At 37.9% G+C, this 25,979-nt stretch overlaps 1 protein-coding gene and 1 long non-coding RNA gene across 8 annotated transcripts in view; both read right to left on the minus strand.

Annotated features, from left to right (window-relative positions):
• TMCC1 (transmembrane and coiled-coil domain family 1) overlaps positions 1-25,979 on the minus strand; it is a 242,260-nt gene that overhangs the window by 133,595 nt on the left and 82,686 nt on the right. The gene's annotated exons all lie outside the window — the stretch shown is intronic.
• Positions 1,042-24,601, minus strand: LOC123606012. Its single transcript, XR_006716045.1, has 3 exons — positions 19,215-24,601; positions 13,566-13,567; positions 1,042-1,053 (listed from the first exon to the last, which is right to left on the minus strand). It is a non-coding gene; the product is annotated as an uncharacterized LOC123606012 (long non-coding RNA).

Below are 25,979 nucleotides of genomic sequence, written 5' to 3' on the forward strand. Positions count from 1 at the left end.
TAAGCCAGTCAGAAAAAGAAAAAAATGCATGATTCTACTTATAGAGGCATCTAGAGTATTCAAATTCATAGAAAGAGAAAGTAAAATAGTGGTTACCAGTGGCTGGGGAAAGGAGGGAAAAAGGAGAGTTGTTTCATGGATATAGTTTCAGATTTGCAAGATGAAAGACTTCTGGAGATCTGTTTGGCAACAAGACAAATATACTTAATACTACTAAATTATACACTTAGAATTATGTGTTTTTTACAATTTTTTTTTTAAAACACGAAGCTAATTGTATTTCTATTTCCAAATATGCCCCTTGATTCTGCACTTTTGTTTCCTTAAACTCCTCCTTCCTTTTCTTGCATTTAGTCATAGAGATCAACCAACAGATGTCTTTTTCCAGAAAAATGGGATCTTCTCTAAATAATAGGACATTCTCTCCAGATAGAAATGAAGAGTTTTGACAATAACACATCACTGCAGAGCTTTAAATACCCAGTACCAAAAAAAAACAAAAAACAAACTTATTGTCAAGAATCCTTACAAATGAACAGCTCCTTTCTGGTTTGTTGTTTAGAATACCTTATTATTTATAATCACACAATGTTAAAAAATTATTCTTTAAAAAATAATCAACTTCTTCAGTTCTCATTTAAATTTTATTGTTCATACTTGGCATTTTATAAAGAACAATTACATTAAAAATAACTGCAACATTAAATAATTCTGAGGTTTTTGTTCTCTCAAGTGGTACCCCACACAATTGTTTACAATGCCCAGAGTGTGTTGAATATGACAGTACCGCAGTCAGAGAGACAAAGGAACAACTCTTCCCTCAAGACTAAAGAAACCTCTCTAGCAGTGAAAAATGAGAACACAGGTTAAAAGAAAAGACCCAAGACCATAGATATGAATGGTGAGCAAACCAAGAAACAAGAGAAGGTTGTTTAGGATTGTTATGTCTTTCCTTTTTCTTTTTTTCTTTCTCTTAAGTTTTATGTACGCAATCTCTACACACAATGTGGGCTCAAACTTACGACCCTGAGATTAAGTCACACGCTCTACCGACTGAGCCAGCCAAGCACCCCTTGTTATGTCTTTCTATTGAGAGGACCATTTTAGCATTATGAAATATCATTCTTTACCTTTAGTAATACTTCTTGCCTTAATATCTAACTTATTTGATATTAACATGGCTTAATTACCTTTCTTTCAGCTAGTGTTTGTATGGTATTATTAGTGTTTTCTGGCCTTTTTAGTTCCATCTTACTATTTATTTTGCATTATCTCCTATGTTCTTTATTCTTCTTTTCCTGCTTCTTTTCTATTAATCAACTATTTTTAATATTCCATTTTATTTCTTCTTTTAGTTTGTTTTACATCTTTGTGTTTTTCTTTTAGTGGTTACTGAGAAAATAATACACATTCTTGACTTGCTACAGTCTAGTTTAACCACATTCCAAACAATACAAGACCTTAACAACAATCTGACCCATTAACCCTCCTCCAACCTTTTTGCTATTGTTGTTGTAGACTTTATTTCTATAATCTTTTAAACCTCTCAACATCATATTATAATTTTTTAATTTTTTTAATGTTTATTTACCTTTAAGAGAGAAGACAGAGTGCAAGCAGGCAAGGGGCAGAAAGAGAGGGAGACACAGAATCCAAAGTAGGGTCCAAGCTCTGAGCTGTCAGCACAGAGTCCAACATGGAGCTCGAACCCATGAACCTGTGCTGAAGTTGGACATTTAACCAACTGAACCACCCAGGCGCCCCAACAGTAATATTATAATTTTAAAGCTCAACTATTAACTAAGGAAATATAGATGCAAATTATATACAAGTAAACAAAATTAAGCAATACTATTCCAGCTATATTGATATTTGCTGAAATTCTCTACAGATATGTAGTTTGGCAGCCCGGTCTTCAGGGAATGTGTTAATGTCCAAATTCATAGGCACTGTGTATCAAATCAGCACACCATGGAATTTATAGCCTCTGGTCTCGGTAGTGTGAAATTTCTATAACACCAAAGGAACCCTGATGTAGCTCTTGAATCTAGAAGTTACACTAACTGGGGACCTCAAGTCTCCCTCTTACGTAATATTAGGCTGTCATTTTATTTCATCCTTTCCTCCTACCGGAATGTTTCCAAGAATGCTGTAAGATCAAATTCCTACACTGGACAGAAGGGGCTGTTAACCTGTTGAGATCCTTTAACGCTGTTACATTGAATTCCACAAAATTACAATTTTTGTAAGCCAAAACTTCTTTCTCAACTATTGGCAATATCATATGGTCCAAAGTAATATTTAAGTGTAAGACTTAATAAGACCCAGGGTTTAGTTTAACTTAATCAAGATTTCCTTCACCCAAATCAAGATTTGTAAGAACAGTTTTAATTTCCAAAATCAAATTTTAAGAAGATTATTCTGCCTATAACATTCTAGGCCAATGAAAAGAGAATAAAGTTCATATTTAGCTACTTAGTAAAGAGAATTTGAGGCAGAAGATAACTACAAAGGTGATTTTGCTATAGAAATGCTGTCCTTTTAGGGGCTACTAGGAAGAAACAAATGGATTCCAGTCTTTGTCTTTTCTATTTCACAATAGTGGCTCTCTGTATTTTTCTTTTTTCTTTTGTAATTTTTTTTTTTTTTTTTTTAATTTTTTTTTTTCAACGTTTATTTATTTTTGGGACAGAGAGAGACAGAGCATGAACGGGGGAGGGGCAGAGAGAGAGGGAGACACAGAATCGGAAACAGGCTCCAGGCTCTGAGCCATCAGCCCAGAGCCTGACGCGGGGCTCGAACTCCTGGACCGCGAGATCGTGACCTGGCTGAAGTCGGACGCTTAACCGACTGCGCCACCCAGGCGCCCCATTTTCTTTTGTAATTTAAAATGTGTGTAAGCATGTCTATAGGATAAATTCCTAAAAGCGGAATTATTAGACAAAAGGAATTATACATTGTTAGTTTCAGGTGTATACCATGATTTGATATTTGCATGTATTACAAAATGATCATCACAGCAAGTCTAGTTAAACATGTTACCATAAATTTTTTTCCTTGTGATGACAGCTTTTAAAATCTACTCTTAGCAACTTTCAAATATGCAATACAGTATTTTTAATTATAGTAACCATGTTGTACATTACATCCCCATGATTTATTTGTATCTTTTGGTCCCCTTCAGCAATCCCCAATCCCTTACCTCAGGGAACCATCAACTTGTTTGTTATCTATATTCATGAGCTTGGGGTGTTTTTTTTGTTTGTTTTTTTTGCTGTTCCTGTTTTTTGAGTTTCTACATATAAGTGAGATCATACAGTATTTGTCTTTCTCTGACTTATTTCACTTAGCATAATGCCCTCAAGGTCCATCCATGTTGGTGCAAATACCAAGATTTCATTATTTTTTATGGTTGAATAATATTCCATGTATCATACATATTAAATACACAAGTACACATACCACATTTTCTTTATCCATTCAGTCACTGACGGACACTTAGACTGTTTCCGTATCTTGGCTTTTGTTAATTTCAAAAAAAAAAAAAAGATGAAACTTTTTGTGACTTGTAATTTGGGGACAAAGAAGACTTTAGAGGGCATATCTACATCAAAGTCCCTCAAATTTCTATTCTAATAAAAGTTTCTCCAGAGGGGAATTAATGGATTAAACATGAAAGACTGAAACACTAACTTTGGCTTTATATTAAAATTAAATAATAAAAGGAAAACATTCACAAAGGCAGAGAGAACTAGAGAGGAGGCAGCAGTAGATAAGAGATGTCAATAAAAATTTGGAAGGTAAAAAAAAACAGGTGGTCTGGTAATAAATGACTTAGCTTCCAGCTTTTTTCCAGTTAGGTAAAGGCTTGGCAGGGTAGTGGGTAGTATGGGGAAATCAACAAGAAGCAAGCCAATTTATGCTAAAACTACAGAAAGGTCAGAACTGAACAAAAGTATTAGGGGCTCCTTTAAAAGCCTGGGTGGCTCAGTCGGTTAAAAGTCCAACTTCGGCTCAGGTCATGATCTCACGGTTCATGGGTTTGAGCCCCACGTCGGGCTCTGTACTGACAGCTCAGAGCCTGGAGCCTGCTTAGGATTCTGTGTCTCCCTCTGTCTGCACCCTCCCCTTCTCGCTCTCCCCCCCCCTCAAAAAAAAGGGCACAGAGTTGAACCTGGAAACAGAAAAATTGGTTAAAAGTATTTATAATGAGCAGTCAGATAAGCACATCACTCTTCTAACACACAGGTGATCAGCCCAGAGGTTTACTTTCTGGTGAAACTGAAACAAGGGACCAGAAGGATTCCAGAATGACAGACTCTAGACAGAACTGAGGACTGGGGTGAGGGACCATTCTGAGGACAGAAGGATTCAAATTGATAGATGACAATTTCAGTCCTCTTCCCTGTCTCCCAAAACACACGTAGCCAGGTATATTGCCACTGCCATCATCCACTCACCCTCAAAGGCAAGAGTTTGAACAATTCCTCTGGAAAAACCAACTGAAGACAAGACCCAAGACACTGACAATTAGAAGAGCTTACAATAAAGTGGGTCTCTGCCAAATTACTGTATAGCAAAAACCATCAACCCAAGAAAGCCTTCACAAAGGAGAGCTTCCCAGAGCATTTTAATGCCTCTCTCAAATAAGGAAAAACCATGAATGACTAGACTTTTAAGAAAAGCCTCTATTAAAGAAGACAGAGACTAAAACACCCAGAAAAAAAGAAAACTCCAAAGAGAGGCAATATAGGAAGCAAAAGAAATTATCCTCAGAGACAAAGAAATCTATAAAAGAACAACAAGATGTAATGGGGAAAAAAGTATTCAGGGGTGCCTGGAGGGCTCAGTTGGTTGAGCACCCAACATCAGCTCAGGTCATGATTTTACAGTTTGTGAGTTTGAGCCCCACATTGGGCTTGCTGTTGTCAGTGCAGAGCCCATTTCGGATCTCCTGTTCCCTTCTCTGTCTCTCCCCTGCTCCTGCTTACACTGGCTCTCTCAAAAATAAATGTTTAAAAATAAATAAATATTAAAAATGTTTTTAATAAAGAAAAAAGAAAAAGTATTCACAGAAGAGGAAAAAATACTTAGAAAATAAGATGGGGAAAAAAATACTTAATAGAAGGATTAGGAAATAAGTTTTAAGGAAATTTCCCAGAAATCAGAATGTGACAGAAAATAAAGAAAGAAAAATGCAAACAAAACCAAGGAATGTAACAGGAGATCCAATTTTCGACCAACAAAAAGAATACAAACTTAAGTTGGGAAAAAGATTAAACAGTGTAAGTGAACTACAGCTATATGCAATACATGGATCAACCGCAGACACATTATTTTTGCAAAAAAGCAAGTCATACAAGACTCTCTAAACTAATACCATTTTAAAAACCCCAACAAGCACCACTGAACAATAGTTTTGTTTAGTGCCACATACATACATAATTAACTACCTTTTAAAACATAAAAGTGAATGAAATACAAGATTTTGGACAGTGGGAGAATCACATATAGTTTCAAGAGCATAGTGATGGTAACATTCCCATTTTTAAGTTGTGTAGTCAGTTCATAGGTCATTTGTTTATTATTAGTTTTTTTTTTATATATAAGAAAGCAGCACCTTTTTTTTTAAGTTTATTTATTTATTTTGAGAAAGAGAGCAGGAAAGGTAGAGAGAGAGGGAAGAAGAGAGAATCCCAAGCAGGCTCTGTACTGTCAGCACAGAGTCTGAGACAGGGCTTGAACTCACGAACCATGAGATCATGACCTGAGCAGAAACCAAGAGTTGGCCACTTAACTGACTGAGCCACCCAGGCACCCCTTAAGGTTTTTTTAGGTATGACTAAAATATTACATAATAATTTTTTAATACAATAAAAATTTTTAAACAAAATCAAGTTTTCCAGTCAGACAAGTGTGTGGCAAGTTAGTGGGAGATATGGGGAAAATACATTTTTGGTTAAGATGGAACAAAAATTAATACAAGATAGTTTTCTAAAACAAGTACTTTCAGATCTTTTTTTGAGTTCTCCAGATCAAAAGGACCCACAACTATCTAGCCCAACAAAAGCCAACAAAACTCACACCAAGAACATCTTTGTAAAACCCAGGACAATAAAGGCTTTTTAAAATTCTAGAGAAAAAAAAAGATGTTATCCAAAGGATCAAGAATCAGTATGGCATCAGATTTTTCAGAGCAATACTAACAACTAAGACACAATGCTTAAAAATTCTATGGGGAAATTATATACAACATAAAATCCCACACCAAGTCAATGAAGTATCATAGTAAATGAAGGATTAAATAAAGGAATTTTGAAATGGGCACAACTTCTAAAAAATGATCTCTTATGCATCCTTTTTCACAAGGTTCCTGGAGAATATGCTCCATGAAAAATAATAAGCCAATCAAGAAGACAACATTAAATCAGAGAAACAGGGAATCTGTTATTGATTAACAGATGAAGGAGTCCCAGGACAAAAGGTGTGCAACAGTCTCTGAAAGCAATCCATTCAAACTGGAGAAGTAAGGGCATCAAGAAAAAGATGAAAAGTAGGAAGAATACACAACGTTTCTGAAAGTATCGAGAGGACTTGTAGTTCTTTCAGAATTTGGAAATGACCCAATTACAGCTAGAAAGAACAATCAAAATGGAAGCAATTAACTCCAGGGACAACAAAAAAAATTATATAGAAAGGAAAAAAATGTAACCATGTTCTACTTATAAGGTTCAAGTTGTTGGAAGGGAGCAAAATGTGCCACCCTGCAATATGTCTCTTTGGCATGTGGATGATTCTAGGTTGATTATTTTTAAGAATAAGAAGGCTCACAAAGAAATTTTGACTTTCCACCTAAATGCCTAAAAGTATTTAGATAGAGGGCCTGCTCCAGGAAGGAAGCTATCACCTTAGATAACTACAGTATAATCTGAACTTGGCATGGTAGACAGGGAGAAATTTAGCAAAGTCTGTTAATATTCCTCTCTATACCCCATTGTTTCTGTATGATCCAGCAAACATTTGTTTACCATTTAATGTTTTTCATTTTCCTGTGAACTGTCTTCTTCTCCCTTGAAGTCTCAGCCCCTACCCACTTCTCCTTAGCTCTACAGGACATATAAGCCTCAACTGCCTAACTGTCCATGAGTCTCATTCTTATGGAGCCCATATACATATGTAATTAAATATGATTTTCTGTTAATCTGACTCATGTCAATTTAATTATTTATTTATTTTTAAAGTTTATTTATTTTCAGAGAGACAGAGGAAGCTTGAGCAGGGGAGGAGCAGAGAGAGAGAGAGAGCAAATCCCAAGCAGGCTCTGCACTGTCAGGACAGACAGCCTGATGCGGGGCTCAAACCCACAAAACTGTGAGATCATCACCTGAGCCGAAATCAAGAGTCAGATGCTTAACTGACTGAGCCACCCAGGTGCCCCTCAATTTAATTCTTATTAACTCCAAAAGAACATTGAAAGAGAAAGGAAAAACGTCCCATCCCCTATAGTTTTGGTATAGTTGGCAGGATCTTCACTAGCTAGAAAACTTCTTCCTCCTGAGACTGCTGCAGATGAAGAATCCTGGGATTTCTGACAAAAGCCCGCAGAAGGTTAAGATTTCTTACCAGTCAGCCTCCTAGACCTCTGTCCGTGGGGTCTGGCAGAAGTGAAAACGGTGAAAGCCCTTTGTTTCTTTCCTTTCTAAATTTACATTAGGAGAAAATATTTGTGGAAAATACTTGGGCATAATAACTCTAGTACAGTTGGTAATGAATATTCTTGATTTCTTGAAGGATTCTTGAAGGATTCTTGACTGATCCTTCAACTCCCAGAGATGGTCACTGTTTTTGTCTCAGTGGTGTCATTTGTCATAAGGAGTAAAAACCATAGGTTAGAACACAGGCATATACCCTATAGGGCTGTTCAAGCCGGCCTCAGAGACTGGTGAGTTGACAGTTCTCGCCAGACCATCATCTGTTTAAACAAACTTTGCTGTGGGTCCCCTAAGTAAAAACTAGATGAGGTTTTTTGTTTTATCTTGTTATATAAATGTCCTGAAAGTCTGGCTTTGTGACCAATGAGAATATTCTCTCTGGTCTCCTCCATCTGGAAGGTGTACTTGGTAGGGTACACCTTGGGGGCCAACTAGACCAGGGTTCCCAGACTTGAAGTCACAAACAGCACTTTGTCCGGCCATGACAGTTTTCAGGGAAGTTGATCATAAAGAGTCCCAGACCATAAGGAGCCTTTGTCATCTCAACCTTCATTGCTTCATTAGTGCTGGAAAAGTCCTATTCCAGTATTACCTGTCTGGTGTTACAGATTAGGGGGTTTTTGACTAGAAGCATCTCATGTTCCTATGAGAGACGGGAGATACCGTTTTCACTACACCATCCTTACTGCCTGTGCAAAGAAGGCCTCTGCTCTCTTAGACTATCTTTGAGAGTGAACTTTCTGGACCTTGTGAACGCTGCATATTTTAAACTCTCTTCAGAGATGCTTCTTGCATATTTGGTTGAGTCATAAGAAGGCTTACTGGTTTGAGTCACTAATAAAATTAATAGATCCTATTCAGCAATGGCCAGATGATCAATCTTTTGAATAGGAAAAAATTTATATTTAACAACTTTTAGAGAGCTCTCATCCTAAACAGCTGTCCTACTGGCACCTGTGGAAAGATCAAATTAAAAATTGCATACAAAGATATATAACAGCTTAGCATTAGGGACTCCTTTTTATAAGATAAATGAATAGAAATTACACCAAAAACTAAAATCTACATCCAGGGGTGCCTGGGTGGCTCAGTTAGTTAAGCATCTGACTTCGGTCCAGGTCATGATCTCATGGTTCATGGGTTCTAGCCCTGCCCCCCACCTCCATGCCAGTCAGGCTTCTGTGCTGACAGACAGCTGGAGCCTGGAGCCTGCTTCCGATTCTGTGTCTCCCCCTCTCTCTGCCCCTTCCCTGCTTGTGCTCCGTCTCTCTCTCTCAAAAATAAACAAAGATTTAAAAAAAAATTTTTTTTAATTGACATCCAACATAAATTCCCCCCTTAAAATCCAAAGAATTAAGCGTGGCACCTTCTGGCACACTTGGTAATTTTATGTCTGAGAACTACAGACCCAGAAACTGTAGGTATGTTAAAAAAGGAAGAAAAAAAAAAAGGCAGCAAAGCAAAATCTTACTAAGATGGTTTTGAGTCCTAACAGCATGGCTTGGCTTTCTGCCTACCCAGGACAGGCCAGGCTATGGATTCTTTCTTTTGGCTATCTGTGGGAGTGACTTGATCTTAAGAAGGTAGTAACCTTTGCATGCTCTTTGAAGATGCCCGCCCCTTAAGTCCATGAAGTTGTTCAGTACTACCAGAAATATTTAGTTTGTCTCAGCTAAAAACTGACAAGATATTTAAAAAGATTTTAAGTAGCTCTATGGTTAAAGTTGCTCAGAAATTAGAAGCTTATATTCAAAGCCTGACAGGAACTTTTTTTTCATTCACCTCCACTAAGCTAAAATAAAACTATGCACCCAAAGGGAAAAGAGCAATTTGTAGATAATGTAATTGGATGTGTAGATCAGCCCCTTGATATCATTTAGGCTGCAACCCAATTCTTTGGGAAAAAAAAAAAAAATGAGAGCAGCTGTCCTAATCTTACAAATATTTCCAAACCTAAAAAAAGCTCTACAGGCGATCCAAAATCCATCAATTCCTTTTTACCAATTCTAAAACCTCCCTTCCCTACTTATCTCAAACTTGTAAATTACTAGCCTCAGTAAACCAAAGTCCTTCTAGGAGGAATTCACCACCTTTCTCCAACTCTTAAAGGTGTAACTCTTGCCCTGTCTTTGAAATGTAAAGAATCCAGGAGATATCTAGAACAATGCCCATACTCTCCAAAGAATAAGGGGGGAGAAAACAAAGAGGTAAAGATGACTTTTAAAAAATACAAACTGCAAAAAGGGCTCTTTTGTCCAAACTTTAGACCACAGACTCCTTAAGATTACTTCCAGGGACAAATACAAATCTTAAATGTATTCTCCACAAGGGCGCCTGGGGGCTCAGTCCGACTTCAGCTCAGGTCATGATTTCACAGTTCTTGGGTTCAACCCCCGCCCCACCCACCCCGCCCCGCCCCGTTAGGCTCTGTGCTGACATCTCAGAGCCTGAAGCCTGCTTCAGATTCTGTGTCTCCCTCTCCGCCCCTCCCCACTCACATGCTTCTCTTTCTCTAAAATCCATAAACATTTAAAATAAAAATTTTTAAGTCTTCTCCACAAACACTAAAAGACTTTACCCATCTGAGCAAGTAAACTTTATTCCAACTGTTACTTATAAACTAGTGAGTTTTATATAGTCTAAAATAAAATCTCTGTGTTTGTCCATATGTACATCTATGTAGGTACATTATAGAGAGGATATACAGATATTTCCCTACCTCTGGAAGGTATTCCCAAAATTAATTTGCAAAAGAGCTCCATGTAACTGACTTAAAAATAAGCGCTTATATAAGTTCACTCTAAACTCTCAGAAGTATAGAAACTAACCCAAATGCTTTCTTTCTAAGTTCATATGATCTGAGAAAACTCTGGTTAAAAAAAAAAAAAAAAAAAAAAAAAAAAAGGTAGTTTAATTTTCTTGGTTTAATTAATGCAGACATGTCTTTAGGGTTATCAACATTAAGTGTAATATTTTTACTCTACCTAGGTTCACTAATCAAGTTCATGTTATATCTCTTGACAAAATATGTCAATAAGAAAAATGCTTGGGATGATAGCTGCCTTTGTCTAATGTCTCATGAAGTTTTTGTGAATAATGTAACCATCATTACTGGAGCCCCTTGGTGGCTCCAGTCAGTTAAGCGTCTGACTTCTGTTCAGGTCATGATCTCACGGTTTGTGAGTCCAAGCCCTGAGCCCTGCATCAGGCTCTGTGCTGACAGCTCAGAGACTGGAGCCTGCTTCAGATTCTGTGTCTCACTCTCTCTCTCTCTCTCTCTCTGCCCCTCCCCTACTTGCGCTCTGTCCCTGTCTCTCTCTCTCAAGAATAAACATTTAAAAAATTTGAAAACAACTTAAAATATATTTAAAAAACTCATTGTTGAAAGCAAATAATTTAGATAGATATATGTGAGATAGGAATTTTTAGGCAAGCTTCTTAGCAACAACTATATTTTATGGTATATGTACTTAAAAACAGTTTCCAAAATATTTTTGGTAACCTGAAACTTTAGAGTTTTGCTATGTTAAATGATAGAAATTCACTGAATATCTAGATTATCTCCAAATAAAATTAAATAATGGAACATTAATTACTGAACATAGGTTTATCTTCTTTTACCTTCCTTATTACAGAGAAACTAAAAGATAAATTTGGGTCTGTTAGTATACATTTTGTGCTTTATTGACAACGCAGTATGAAGAAGCATTAAGTTCCTAGAAATTGTGAAATGTATTCATAAATTTGCCAATCTAAAGAATGCTGGTATAACAGTTCATAATTGCTCACTACAGGCATACCCAGAGATACTGTAATCTCAATTCCAGACCATGAATAAAGTGAACACCTCAATAAAGTGAATCAAAGGAATTTTCTGGTTTCCCAGATATAAAATTTATGTTTACACATATTGGAACTTATTGAGGCACCTGGGTGGCTCAGTTGATTAAGCGGCCAACTCTTGATCCCAGCTCAGGTTGTGATCTCGTGGTTTGTGGGATTAAGCCCTGCGTCAAGCTCTGCACTGACAGTGCAGAGTCTTCTTGGGATTCTCTCCCTCTCTCAAAAGTAAACAAGCAAGCTTTAAAAAAAAGGCTTTTTTGAGGGGAGGGTGCCAAGGTGGCTCAAAACGCGATCTTGCAGATCTTGAGTGTTAGCCCCACATTGGGCTCTGTGCTGGTGGTGCAGAGCTTGCTTTGGATTCTTTCTCTCTGCCCCTTCCCCACTTGCCCCCTCTCTCTCTCTGAGAATAAATACACTTAAAAAAAAAAAAAAAGTTAAAAAAAATACTATAGCTTATTAAGTGTTCAAAAGCATTTTATCTTAAAAAAAAACAATGTACATAACTTAATTTAAAAATACTTTATCGCTAAACTCTGCTAACCATCATCTGAACTTGCAGTGAGTTGTAATCTTTTTGCTGCTAGAGGCTCTTGTCTCAATGTTGACGGCTGCTGACTGATCTTGGTGGCTGTGGCAATTTCTTAAAAGTAGACAACAGTGAAGTTTGTCACAACTGACTCTTCCTTTCATGAACCATTTCTCTGTAGCATGTGACACTATTTGATAGCATTTTACCCACAGCAGAACTTCTGTCCTTGGTTGTCATTTCAACAATCTTCACAGCATCTCCACCAGGAAACTACTTTCTTTGCTCATCCATAAGAAGCAATTCCTCATCTGTTCAAGTTTGATCATGAGATTCCAGCAATTCCGTCACATCTTCAGGCTCCACTTCTAATTCTGGTTCTCTTGCTATTTCCACCACAGTTGCAGTTACTTCCTCCCCTCAAGTCTTGAATCCCTCAGAGTCACCAATGAGGGTTGTATTCAATTTCTTCCAAACTCCTGTTCATGTGAATGTTTTGACCTCTTCCCATGAATCACGAATGTCCTTAATGGCATCTAGAATGGTGAATCTTTTCCAGAAGCCTTTCTATTTACTTTGCCTAGATCCATCAGAGGATGGATCTCTACGGCAGCTACAGCCTTATGAAATGTATTTCTTAAACAGTAAGTCTTGAAATCAAAATGACTGATCCGTGGACTGCAGAATGGATGGATGCCGTGTTACCAGGCAAAAAAACAATATTAATCTTGCTGTACATCTCCATCAGAGTTCTTGAATGACCAGGTACACTGTCAATGAGCAGTAATATTTTAAAAGAAATCTTCTTTTCTGAGCTGTAGGTCTCAACAGTGGGCTTAAAATATTCAGTAAACCATGTTATGAACAGATGTGCTGTCATCCAGGCTTTGTTGTTCCATTTCTAAAGCACAGGAAGGATAGACATAGTATTCTCAAGGGCCCTAGAATTTTCAAATAGGAAAGGAGCACTGGCTTCAACTTAAAAGTCACCAACTGCATTAGGTCCTACCAAGAAAGTCAGTCTTTGAAGCACTTTTGATGCTTTGAAGCCAGGCACTGACTTCTCTCTAGTTACGAGAGTCCTAGATGGCATCTTCTTCCAATATAAGGCTGTTTCATGTACACTGGAAATTTATAGTTTAGTGCAGCCATCCTCATTAACTATCTGAGCTAGAACTCCTGGATAACTTGTTGTAGCCTGGACTTGGTACTTAACACTTTAATATTATAGAGACAGCTTCTTTCTTTAACTCTCATGAACCAACCTTTGCTAGCTTCAAACTTTTCTTCTGCAGCTTCTTCATTTCTCACAGCCTTCACAGAATTGAAGAGAGACAGGGCCATGTTCTGGACTAGGTCCTGCCTTACAGGAATGATCTTCTACCTAGACCACTAAAATTTTCTCCATATTAGCAATAAGACGGTTTCACTTTCTTATCATTTGTGTGTTTGCTGTAGTAGTACTTTTAATTTCCTTCAAGAACTCCTCCTTTGCATTCACAACTTGGCTAACTGGTGCAAGAGACCTAGCTTTCATTCTACCTTGACTCTTGACAAACCTTCCTCACTAAGCTGAGTCATTTCTAGCATCGGATTTCAAGTGAGAGATGTGTGACTCCCTCTTTAGCTTCAACACTTAGAGGCCATTGAAGGGTCATTAATTGGCCTCATTTCATTAATGTTGTGTCTCAGAGAATAGGAAGGCCCGAGGAGAGGGAGAAAGACCAGGGATCTGCTGGTCAATGGAGGAATTAGAACACCCACATTACTCTGGCTTATATGAGCATGATTTATGGTACTTCAAAACATCAAATATCACTAATCACAGATCACCATAACAAATATAGTAATAATTAAAAAGTTTGAAATATTGTGAGAATTACCAAAACATGACACAGAGACATGAAGTGAGCAAATGTTGGAGAAATGGGGTTGATAGATTTGCTGAACACAATTCAATTCATTTAAAAAAAAAAAAAAAAAGCAATATCTGCAAAGTATAATAAAGCAAAGCACAAAAAAATGAGGTATGCCTATACTTATTTTACTGGAAATTAAAATTTCTAAGGGCTAAGAATTCTAACTAATGTATGTAGTTAAAGCTACTAAAAATAATAAAGGAAACAAGTCTATATACAAGGAAAGTAGCATGTGTTTTCAAGAAAAGGTATGAAATATGGAGGTACTTTTAAGAGAAAGAAAGAAAATTTGTCCTACAGTAAAACTAGTTATGAGACAGGAAATTATAAAATATGAATGACAGGAAATTATAAAATATGGATGTAAAAAACAAAGTTGTAGGTTTGTAGAAAAGGAATATTTGAAGAGAAATTTTAGAATTTTTTTTTTTCAACGTTTATTTATTTTTGGGACAGAGAGAGACAGAGCATGAACGGGGGAGGGGCAGAGAGAGAGGGAGACACAGAATCGGAAACAGGCTCCAGGCTCTGAGCCATCAGCCCAGAGCCCGACGCGGGGCTCGAACTCACGGACCGTGAGATCGTGACCTGGCTGAAGTCGGACGCTTAACCGACTGCGCCACCCAGGCGCCCCTGAAGAGAAATTTTAATGAGAGGTCAAGCTGGTTAAAATTAAAATGAATTTATTTAACAATGAGTTTTATATCAAAAGTATACTGGTGTGAAATCAGAATTTGATTTTTCTCTTATAAAATATAGGACAAAGTTGGGGTGCCAGGGTGGCTCAGTCGATTAAGTGTCCAACTCTTGATTTCAGCTCAGGTCATGATCTCATGGGCTCAAGCCCTGCATGGGGCCCTGCATGGGGCCCTGCAATGACAGCATGGAACCTGCTTGGAATTCTCCCTCTCCCTCTCTCTCTGCCCCTCCCCTGACTTGCACACACACATGCACCTGTGCTCTCTCTGAAAAATAAATAAAAAAATTTTAAAAAGGGCGAAGTTTTCTTGGTCTGCTTTTTTTTTTTTTTTTTAATTTTTTTTTTTTCAAGGTTTATTTATTTTTGGGACAGAGAGAGACAGAGCATGAACGGGGGAGGGGCAGAGAGAGAGGGAGACACAGAATCGGAAACAGGCTCCAGGCTCTGAGCCATCAGCCCAGAGCCCGACGCGGGGCTCGAACTCACGGACCGCGAGATCGTGACCTGGCTGAAGTCGGACGCTTAACCGACTGCGCCACCCAGGCGCCCCATTGGTCTGCTCTTAATAACAAGAAATTATAAAGGGATTTTCTTTACCCTTAAAGTAATCTGCCCACTAGAAAACAGAATTCCTGGGTTTTATCAAAATAATGCCCTATGCTTCATGTTGCTTAATCAGTTTTTGATTACTTAAGAAAACTGAATATTATATATTCTCAATATTAAAAGGGTTAAGTGTTTCCTTTATGCAGCCAGTGAACTTTCTATATTTGCCTGCTAGGTCTTAATTGCCACTTGGATAAATAGATAACTATGTACTGTTCCACAGTGACCCATTTTTAAAGTTTTTTGATATCTTTTGACAAAGTTCCCCCAAATCAAGGAACCTCAAAATAGCTTTGGAAGAGCTCAGAATAGCTTTGGAATTTTTCAAAGGGCCCTGAAAAACAAATGCAAAAAAATAGCATCTTTTTTTATAAGGAGAGAGAGAACAAATTAGGCTTATTTGAGGGTGCCTGTATGGCACAGTCAATTGAGCATCTGACTCTTGAGTTCAGTTCAGGTCATGAGCTCACAGTCATGAGATCGAAACCCCACCCCTACCCCTACCCCACTCTGAGCATGGAGGCTGCTTGCGATTCTCTTCCTGCCCCTTCCTCCCCCACTTGAATGTGTGCAGGCGTGCATACTCTCTGTCAAAAAATAGAAATTAAAAAAATTTTAATTAAAAAAAATTTTTAATAAACTAGGCTTATTTGATGTTATTACATGGGAAGCATTTGTCAAGTAAGTGACGATAAATCTTATATTGTATGGGTAAATATTATTAATAGAAGTGTTCTAAAAACTATATATAATTTCTAAAATCCTGATATGTCCTGGTATACTATTATCAATCATAATTCTAGTTATTATCTTAAAATGTTGTATGTCACAGAAATAACCAATTTCCTTGTCAACTCCATTGTAATAAACTCTAATCAGGTCGTTAACCACTGACATTTTTAAGTTTTTTATCATTTACATAATTATGTTTTTACTCACTTTTACAAAAGTGTTCCTGAAAAATGCTTTATATTCAAGGAGATTCATGGAAAAGACTCTAGAACACAGGTTTCTGATAACTTGAAGATCATAAAATTGGACTGAGTAAAAATTTCCAGAACTATCAGGAAAACTGGATTCAAGCAAAAGAGTAAGTTATATGGGACTAAATAAACGGAGGAGAATAACTATAATTTTTATAACTTTTTGTTTGAATATTGTTGGCTCTTTAATCTTGTTTCCCAGATATAAGGAAACCTTTCCTCTGAAGCCAAATATAAACTTACAGCAATTAGGTAAATTATATCTTTATAAGCATGTTTGAGACGTTTATATATTTCTCTGTACCTGATCCCTCCAGAATTTAGAAATTCTCAGTGAATATTCTTATTTTTATGGCAATATATTTATTTGCTTAATTTCAGTAAGAATCTGTTCTCCTTATAACAAAAGACAATTGTAAACACTGGTTATATTACCAAAACTTTGATTGGAATGTCGTATTTGAGAGAAAGATGCAGACTCAGATATGTCCAGACAGCTTTAAGGAACCAAAGAGGACTATAGACACAATAAAGCCCCTTGGAAAAACTGGCCTGGTACCTTGCTTACAAGGTTCCTAGCAGCCTTCCCAGGTGAATAAAAAAAGGTCACTTCCTGGAAGGTACAGGAACCTCAACATGTTTTGGGGACATTGAAAAGCGAGGAATTATATTGTAGGCAAGGTCTAATGGCAAGTATTTGGCTTGGTTTCTTAGCCTTTGGAGGCTGTTAAAAGTCCAATCTGAAGTTCCCTTTATACACAGTTTCACCAAAGCAGATTTAAAAGAGTCTATATGGGGGGGGGGGGGGGGAGAGAAGGGAGAGAAGGGGGCACAGCGCCTGGGTGGGTGGCTCAGTCGGTTGGACAGCCGACTTCAGCTTAGGTCATGATCTCGTGGTCCATGAGCTCAAGCCCCGTGTCGGGCTCTGTGCTGACAGCTGAGAGCCTGCTTCGGATTCTGTGTACCCCGTCTCTATCTCTCCCCCACTCATGCTCTGTGTCACTCTGTCTCTCAAAAATAAATGTTAATTTTTTTTTTTTTTAAAGAAAAAAAGAGTCTATGTGGGGTACCTGGGTGGCTCAGTTGGTTAAGCATCCAACTTTTGATACTGGTTCAGGTCCTGATCTTACAGTCATAAGATCCAGCCCTGTGTCAGGCTCCACACTCTGATTCCCTCTCCCTCTGCCCCTCCCCGCTCTCTCAAACATTTAAAAAATTAGTAATAAAATATAAGAGCCTATATGATCAATTGCTATTCTTGCTGCATTTATGCAAATAACCAGGCCAATTTACTAAAACTAGACTTATTTTGCAAACAAATTACTTTTAACTTGGCTATCTTTGGTAGAAATGAGAGTGGTTATAGAGAGAAAAAAATGTTTCAATAGCACACCTTTGTGGATATTAGATTCTAATACTGTTCATTCTAAATTGACTAGATCTTGAATTCTTCTAGTTTCTCCAATGTCTGGCTACAACTCTCCAAACTAATGTTTTTAATTTTTCTCCGACCCTTCTGAGTTAGAATCATTGAAAACTAAAACTGCCGGGGCGCCTGGGTGGCGCAGTCGGTTAAGCGTCCAACTTCAGCCAGGTCACGATCTCGCCGTCCGTGAGTTCGAGCCCCGCGTCGGGCTCTGGGCTGATGGCTCAGAGCCCGGAGCCTGTTTCCGATTCTGTGTCTCCCTCTCTCCCTGCCCCTCCCCCGTTCATGCTCTGTCTCTCTCTGTCCCAAAAATAAATAAACATTGAAAAAAAAAAAAGAAAACTAAAACTGCCCTTCCTAAAGTCTTCCAAACTGAACAACTTGATGTAAACCTCAGAGAATTCACCCTAATAATTCATGTTTAGACAATCTTTGTACATGTTGCTATACCGGCCACTGACAAAGTTTGCCTGAAGACACAATGACATAATTAGAGACATTCAAACTATAAAAGATGCTTCAACCCTGACATCTAGAAATCTTCTCAACTGATTATCCTCAAAACTTACAAATTGGCTGATAATTGTTCCAATCATTAACTATTGTTCTTCTTTTCTTCCTATAGAAATGTCTTATTAAGTACCTGATTGCAGGTATAACACAAGCCTACCTCTGGAAGTCTACCTGCATTACTACCTCCTGAAATGAGTTTAACTGAACTTACCTATTGTCAAGACTGTGACTGATCCACTGAGATGAAACTATCTACCAAGTCAATTTCAGGACTGTAGGGGAGCACAATCTGCTACACCAAAATGTGTCTCTCTAGCATGTGAATGATTCTAGGCTGATTATTTTTAAGAATCAGAAGGCTCATGGGCTCAGTCAGTTAAGCATCCAACTCTTGGTGTTGGCTCAGGTCATGATCTCACAGTTCTTGAGTTCAAGCCCCACAACGGGTTCTGTGCTATAGCGTGGAGCCTGCGTGGGATTTCTCTCTCCCTCTCTCTCTGCCCCTCACGGGGGCTTGCTCTCTCTTTCTTTCAAAAAATACACAAACAAAAAAAAGGAATCAGAAGGGTTACAAAGAAACTTTGACCTTCCCCCTAAATGCCTAAAAGAATTTAGATAGAGAACCTGCTCCAAGAAGGGAGCTATCACCACAGCTAACTATAGTATAACCTGAACTTGGGAGTGGCAGACAGAAAAGAACTTCGCAAAGTCTGTTAAAATTCCTCTCTATGCAAAAAAAAAAAAAAAAAGAAAAGGGGGCGCCTGGGTGGCTCAGTCGGTTAAGCGGCCGACTTCGGCTCAGGTCACGATCTCGCGGTCCGTGAGTTCGAGCCCCGCGTCGGGCTCTGTGCTGACTGCTCAGAGCCTGTAAGGCTACAGATTCTGTGTCTCCCTCTCTCTCTGACCCTCCCCTGTTCATGCTCTGTCTCTCTCTGTCTCAAAAATAAATAAACGTTAAAAAAAAAAAATTCCTCTCTATGCCCCACTGTTTCTGTATGATCCAGCAAACATTTGTTTACCAAACATTCACTCTTTTTCATCTTCCTAGGAAGATTCCTTTCATCTTTCCTTTGAAGTCTCAGCCCCATACCCAACTTCTCTTTAGCTCTGCATAGCATATAAGCCTCAACTGCCTGACTTCCTGTGGGTCTCATATTCTTATGGAGCCCCATACTTAGGTAATCAAATATGATTTTCTCCTGTTAATCTGCCTTATACCAGCCAAAAGGACCTCAAAGGACAGAGGAAAAATTTTCATCCCCCAACCTTGTTAAACTATTTACATTGGCATATGTAAACAGTATCAAAATTTAACTAAAATTTTAATAAAATGTGGGCAGAGAGAAAAGAACTTAATCATCATCTTCTTATAGGCAATCAACAGATACTATCTACAAGAGAAAAAAAAAAAGACATAAGCATGCTATTTAGAAAATATTCAAATAAATTCCAGGATAAAAATGATTGCCTGAGGAAAAAAAAGAAATAGAATATAGAGTTCTGGTTATTAGAACGCTGTAGTGGTTTCTTTTTTTTTTAATGTTTTATATTATGTGATAAACATAAAAGGTTAAAATAAAGTTTCCCTGTGTTACATACGGTGAAGAAAACATTTGTTTTTGAGAACTCTGAAAATCTGAAAAATGGTAGTATATCAGTCTACGGAAACTCCTTCACAAAAAATTTAAGCAGATTTATAAGCAGGTAGAATGTTTTATAGTTCTAATTACGTTGAAAAGCAAAGAGATGACTTTTAAATTCTTGGTTTCAACAATTCTCTGAAAGACTAAGGACAAAGAAACATATCTGAAATAATATTAATTTCTTAATTTCATTTGTTCCTGTAGCTTACTGTTGGTCTAAGGTCACAATTCAGTCTTCCTTTGTGAAAATGCTTTTCAGAGTTTCCAGCTGTAATTTCAAAAGCAGTACTAGGACAATACAGAATTGTAAAGCTACAGACAATGAATGATAAGAGAAATAAACTAATGGGAAGAAAAAAATCACAAGGGTTCCAATCTTTAAGGAGAGAGAAAGTCTCTCTTTTTCCTTAAGAAAAATAGACTTAAAACATTCAATCAAAAAGAATGGCTTTGACATCTTCACACTTAGCATATGATACTGTGATCTGTAATATTTTGTGGTCTTCTATCCACAGTTCTTGGCTAATACATCCCAAAACTCTTGGAATTTCCTGCATATTAACAGCAAAGGGAGCATCTTTTGTTATAATATTCGGTCTTTTGTCCTTAGATCCTGAAATAGCTTCAGAGCATAAAGGTGAAATGAGTGTTGTATTACTCATAACAACCTCCTCACCCTGTTCAACCACACCTGATTTTTTTTTTAAGTTTATTTTTGAGAGAGAGAGAGAGAGAGAGAGAGAGAACGAACGAACTCGGGAGGGGCAGAGAGAGAGGGGAGAGAGAATCCCAAGCAGGCTCTGCGCTGTCAGCGTGGAGCCCAACATGGGACTTGAACCCATAGTGAGATGATGACCTGAGCTGAAATCAAGAGTCAGATGCGTAACCAACTGAGCCAGCCAGGCGCCCATCAACCATACCTGATTTTATGTTAAGGAGGTGTCTTGTGGAATGCCTCCACTTAACCTAGGATGGGAGCTGGTTGCCAGAGGAACCAACCATGTGCTCAGACTTGGAACTTTCAGCCCCACACTCTCTCATCTCCAAGGAGTAAGGAGGGCTTGGAGATTGTGATCTGATCAACCATATCTATATAATCAAGCTTCCACAAAAATCCCTAACCCATGGGGTTCTGAGAATTTCTAGGTTGGTGAACACATGGGAAGTCCTGGGAGAGTGACACACCCAGAAGGCACGGAAGCTCTGCCCCTCTTCACACATAACTGCCCTTTGCATCTCTTGGCCATTCTGGAGTTATACCCTTTTATAATAAACCTCTAATACAGTAAGTAAAATATTTTCATGAGTTCTCCGAGCCACTCTAGCAAATTTATGGAACCCAAGGAGTAGGTGGTGGGATCATTTGATCTGTAGTCAGCTGGTCAAAACCTGGACTTGCCAGTGGCAGCTAAACAGGGAAGGGAAGCAGTCTTGTGGGTCTATGCCCTTAAACTGTGGGATATGAAGCTATCTTCTCAGATAGGGTCATTATTGCATTAAACTGTAGGACACCCACCAGATACTGCAGAGAAGTGCTTGGTGTGGGGGGAAAAAGCCCACACATCTGTTAATCAGAAGTGAAGTGTACTGTGTACTATAGTAAAGAAGAGACATACAGGAGTGTCGTTTCTTTATATAAAACATCAATTGCTTTTGCAATTTTTTTTTTCTTTTTGCCAGTTTCAATGGCAGCTATTTTTTTTAAACCTAATTATTAGGTAAATCCCACTAAAAAAGGAAAAAATAACTATTTGGTTAAACGGCATAGTTGGTAAACTTAGTATGTGACAAAGTGTGACTCATCTAAATAAGAAAACTGTTTATTCAATTGATTTTATTTAGTAAAATACTAGAACTACAAATCCTTATAATGATGAAAACAAGAAGCAAAAGTCAAGCTTGTCTTGGATTTCTGTACCAATCCAAAAATCTCTGCACCCAAATGCAACAAAAGATAATGACATAGAAGTAGGAGCAAAAAAAATTTTAAAAAAAAGGATATACATCCCAAACCAGTATGTAGACCGAAGGCAGGTAATTTATACTATGGCCTAAATTCTCCTGAGCTATAATCAGATCATAAAACCTTTATTCCCATTCTCACAAAGCTAAACTTCTAACAACAGAAAATAGCCTGGATTCCATCTTTCTACCAAGAAACTCAAGCAAGATCACCTTATTTGCAAAGGCCCTCTGGAAGAACATTCCTAAGAAGAATATATTAACCTCACGAGTATTTATCTGTTTAAACTTAATTTGATTCAATGTTTGGTATAACTCATCACAAATCTTGTAAAGACAATTTGTGACACCCAAGGAATATGGAAAATGGAAAGAAATTTATCAAAGAAATATTTCCACTAATAAACAATCAGTTGCAATAACAAAATGGGTAGATTGTTTTCTTTAGCTGTTTTGCATTTTTGTAGCAGACAACAGTTCCAAGCAGTATAAACGTAGACACTGTTCTTTAACCCAGAAGAATGTATAGTTGTGTCCTGCACAATCTACAATCATTTGAAAACAAGTTAAATGTTGTTGGAAAACCTCCAGTGAGCTAAAGCCAGAAAACAATGTTTAAGATATTCTACTTCTACACTAAAAGATGGTGGTTATTTGTGTATTTGCATAGCTGCTTAACATTTGAGGCTTTTATTAATAAACCAAGTGTATGCTCCCTAAGATTGTATCATATCCTAATAAGCTTCTATTTCACTAAAATTGTAGAAAACATCTCCCAAAGAACATCCCACAGGCCATCCAATGGCCTTTCATTTTGTGTCTTTTATACTTTAAAAAAAAAAGTGCTACTAAGATGGAAATCTTCTCAACAAATGCAGGATTAGAAATTAAAAAACAAAATCTCAAGTTCTAATGATGCTAGACACTCTTAGATGCATTGAAGCACAAGGGCTTCTGCCTCTCTGTGAGCAATGACACAGAACAGGGTATTACATCAACCAGGAAAGAAGAAAATCACCACCACAACAAAGAAACTTAAGTAGGTGCTCTGTAGCACTATAGTCACATCCACAATACTCAAATCAAGTACAGTGAAAAAGCTATAAGCTTATTGCTGGCTTATCTTTGCTAGCTGGATTTCACAAAACCATCCCCTCACCATAAAGAAAAAAGAAAAAGGGCAGATGGATGCTAAAGTTTTGTTTTGAAGGCAATACAATTTTGAGCTTAAAAAAGTGAAGCTACTCAATTACATCGCAGAATAAATTATTCTTTAAAAAAAAATTTTTTTTTAATGTTTACTTATTTTTGAGAGAGAGACAGAGCACAGTGGGGAAGGGTCAGAGAAAGAGGGAGACACAGAATCCAAAGCAGGCTCCAGGCTCCAAGCTGTCAGCCCAGAGCCAGACACAGGGCTCAAACTCACGAACCGTGAGATCATGACCTGAGCTGAATTTGGACGCCTAACCAACTGAGCCACCCAGGCGCCCCCAGAATTACTTATTCTTAGTGAAACAGTACTTATAGATTTATTTTAGTAACTTACAGATTTTAGAGGGACTGTGATACTATACACTTTAAAATAATGGTTCATCCTTAACTTGCTTTCATGTTTTCTCCCTGCCTCTCTCCTTTTATTTGGTATACTAAAGCAGAGTAAAACTCTGTTGATAAAGTTCATTGTTGGAATTCCTTACTTACAGATTTATTCTCCTATATAGTCAGGATATTACAAGAAAACTTAAAACTTTTTCCTATGTGGAGATAGCTTGTGAAGCAGAAACCATAAAAATTTTTTTTTAAGTTTATTTATTTCGAGAGAGAGAGAGAGAGAAATGAAGAGAGCACGAGCGGGGTAGGGGCAGAGAGAGGGAGAAAGAGAATCTGAAGCAGGCTCCAGGCTCCAAGCTATCAGGACAGAGCTTGGCACTCATAAATCATGAGATCAAGACCTGAGCCAAAATCAAGAGTTGGAAGCTTAACTGAGTGAGCCACCCAAGCACCCCAGAAATCATCAAATTAAAAAAAAAAAATTTAATGTTTATTTATTTTTGAGAGAGAGATAGAGCGTGAGCAGGGGAGGGACAGAGAGAGAGGGAGACACAGAATCCGAAGCAGGCTCCAGGCTCTGAGCTGTCAGCACAGAGCCCAACATGGGGCTCAAATCCACAAACTGTGAGATCAAGACCTGAGCCAAAGTCAGACGCTCAACCGACTGAGTCACCCAGGCACCCCATCAAATTTCTAAAGACAGCAGAAGTTCTGAGCAGGTTTGGGTGAAGAAGTTGAACAATTTCCTGTTTAGTCCTGTTCCAGATTCACAGCCTAAGTTTCCTACAGTGTTTTAAATATAAGTGCTCCACCTATGAATTCCTATCTATAGTCATAGAATTCAGGAGTATCAGAGGTTGTTTAGTCCAACTCTCAACTGGAGTCATGGATATGTCCTACAACATGCATGATGTGTGTGTGGTTCTCCAGCTTTTGCCTGATCTTCCCCAGGCAACCTACCTCAAAACTGACAGTTCTGTTGTAAAATCTGTTCTTATATTATGGTTAGCATCACATTCCTAAGGTATATATAAATGCTTTTCATATACATGCACCTGAGTATGTATGCAAGACAATCCAATGGACTGTGGTAAGAAAACATTGTAACTTCCGTTTGTACTTTTATCTCATCATTTTTTTAAAAAATTTTGTTAATATTTATTTATTTTTGACACAGAGAGAGACAGAGCATGAGTGGGGGAGGGGCAAAGAGAGAGGGAGACCCAGAATTCAAAGCAGGCTCCAGGCCCTGAGCTGTCAGCACAGAGCCTGACACGGGGCCCGAACTCATGGACTGCGAGATCATGACCTGAGCCAAAGTAGGACGCTCAACCGACTGAGCCACCCAGGCGCCCCTATCTCATCCTTTTAATTTAATTTTTATATTATATGATGTATGTAATTTATAGAAACAATTTTATTTGTACAATTTAAAACATAAAAATATTGGAGACATGCTAAAGGTATGGGTGGGCAAAATAATTTGGAAGCCACTCACTACTCTTGACAGTTAATGGCCTTTATTTTTTTTTAACATTAGGTCGTGGAATTACCATTTGGACCAACACGAATAGACCCAGTGGATATTATGCTAAGTGAAATAAGACTGACAGAAAGACAAATACCATATGATTTTAATTCTATGTAGAATCTAAAAAACAAAACAAACAAAACAGCAACTGGTTCACAGATACAGAAAACAAACTGTAGGCTACCAGAGGGGAAGGGGTTGAGGGTAGCAAACCAGATGAAGGGGATTAAGAGGTACAATCCCCTCTATAGGGCTATAGGGAATATAGCCAATAATATTATAGTAACTCTGCATGATGACAGATGGTAACTAGACTTATTATAGGGATCATTTCATTATGTATGAAAATATCAAACCTCTACGATATGCATCTAAAACTAATAGGATATCATATGTCAATTATACTTCAATAAAAACAAAAGAATTAGTCCCATAACCTGGCTGGTAATTAAAAATAAGACGGTGGATTGGGGCGCCTGGGTGGCGCAGTCGGTTAAGCGTCCGACTTCAGCCAGGTCACGATCTCGCGGTCCGTGAATTTGAGCCCCGCGTCGGGCTCTGGGCTGATGGCTCAGAGCCTGGAGCCTGTTTCCGATTCTGTGTCTCCCTCTCTCTCTGCCCCTCCCCCGTTCATGCTCTGTCTCTCTCTGTCCCAAAAATAAAAAATAAACGTTGAAAAAAAAAAAAATAAGACGGTGGAATTATATTAGGAATAACCAAGAAAACCGTGTTTAAAACACACTGCAGGCAGTAAGAAGCATTGGTGTAATACAGAACAATTTGCATGTTATTTCAACTAACATACTTTCAGCAATACCAGAAGGTATCAGCAGAGGGCCTTTAGAAATCATAAATAAAGCTTTCTAGTGACATCTTTCTCAAGTAAGCCAGGAAATTAATTAATTCCCTGCTACTGATACTTGCTAAAAAGATTTATGTTCAAATTAAATTGTCAACATCTGATTAAGACTCTGGCTCAGAAATCAAATATGAGAATTTCTCTCCAACTAAAAAAATTCACATCCAAACCAGGAAAGCAATATTCAAATGTCAAATATTGCTTT

Source organism: Leopardus geoffroyi, chromosome A2, assembly GCF_018350155.1.
Source record: "Leopardus geoffroyi isolate Oge1 chromosome A2, O.geoffroyi_Oge1_pat1.0, whole genome shotgun sequence".
Classification (NCBI taxonomy): domain Eukaryota; kingdom Metazoa; phylum Chordata; class Mammalia; order Carnivora; family Felidae; genus Leopardus; species Leopardus geoffroyi.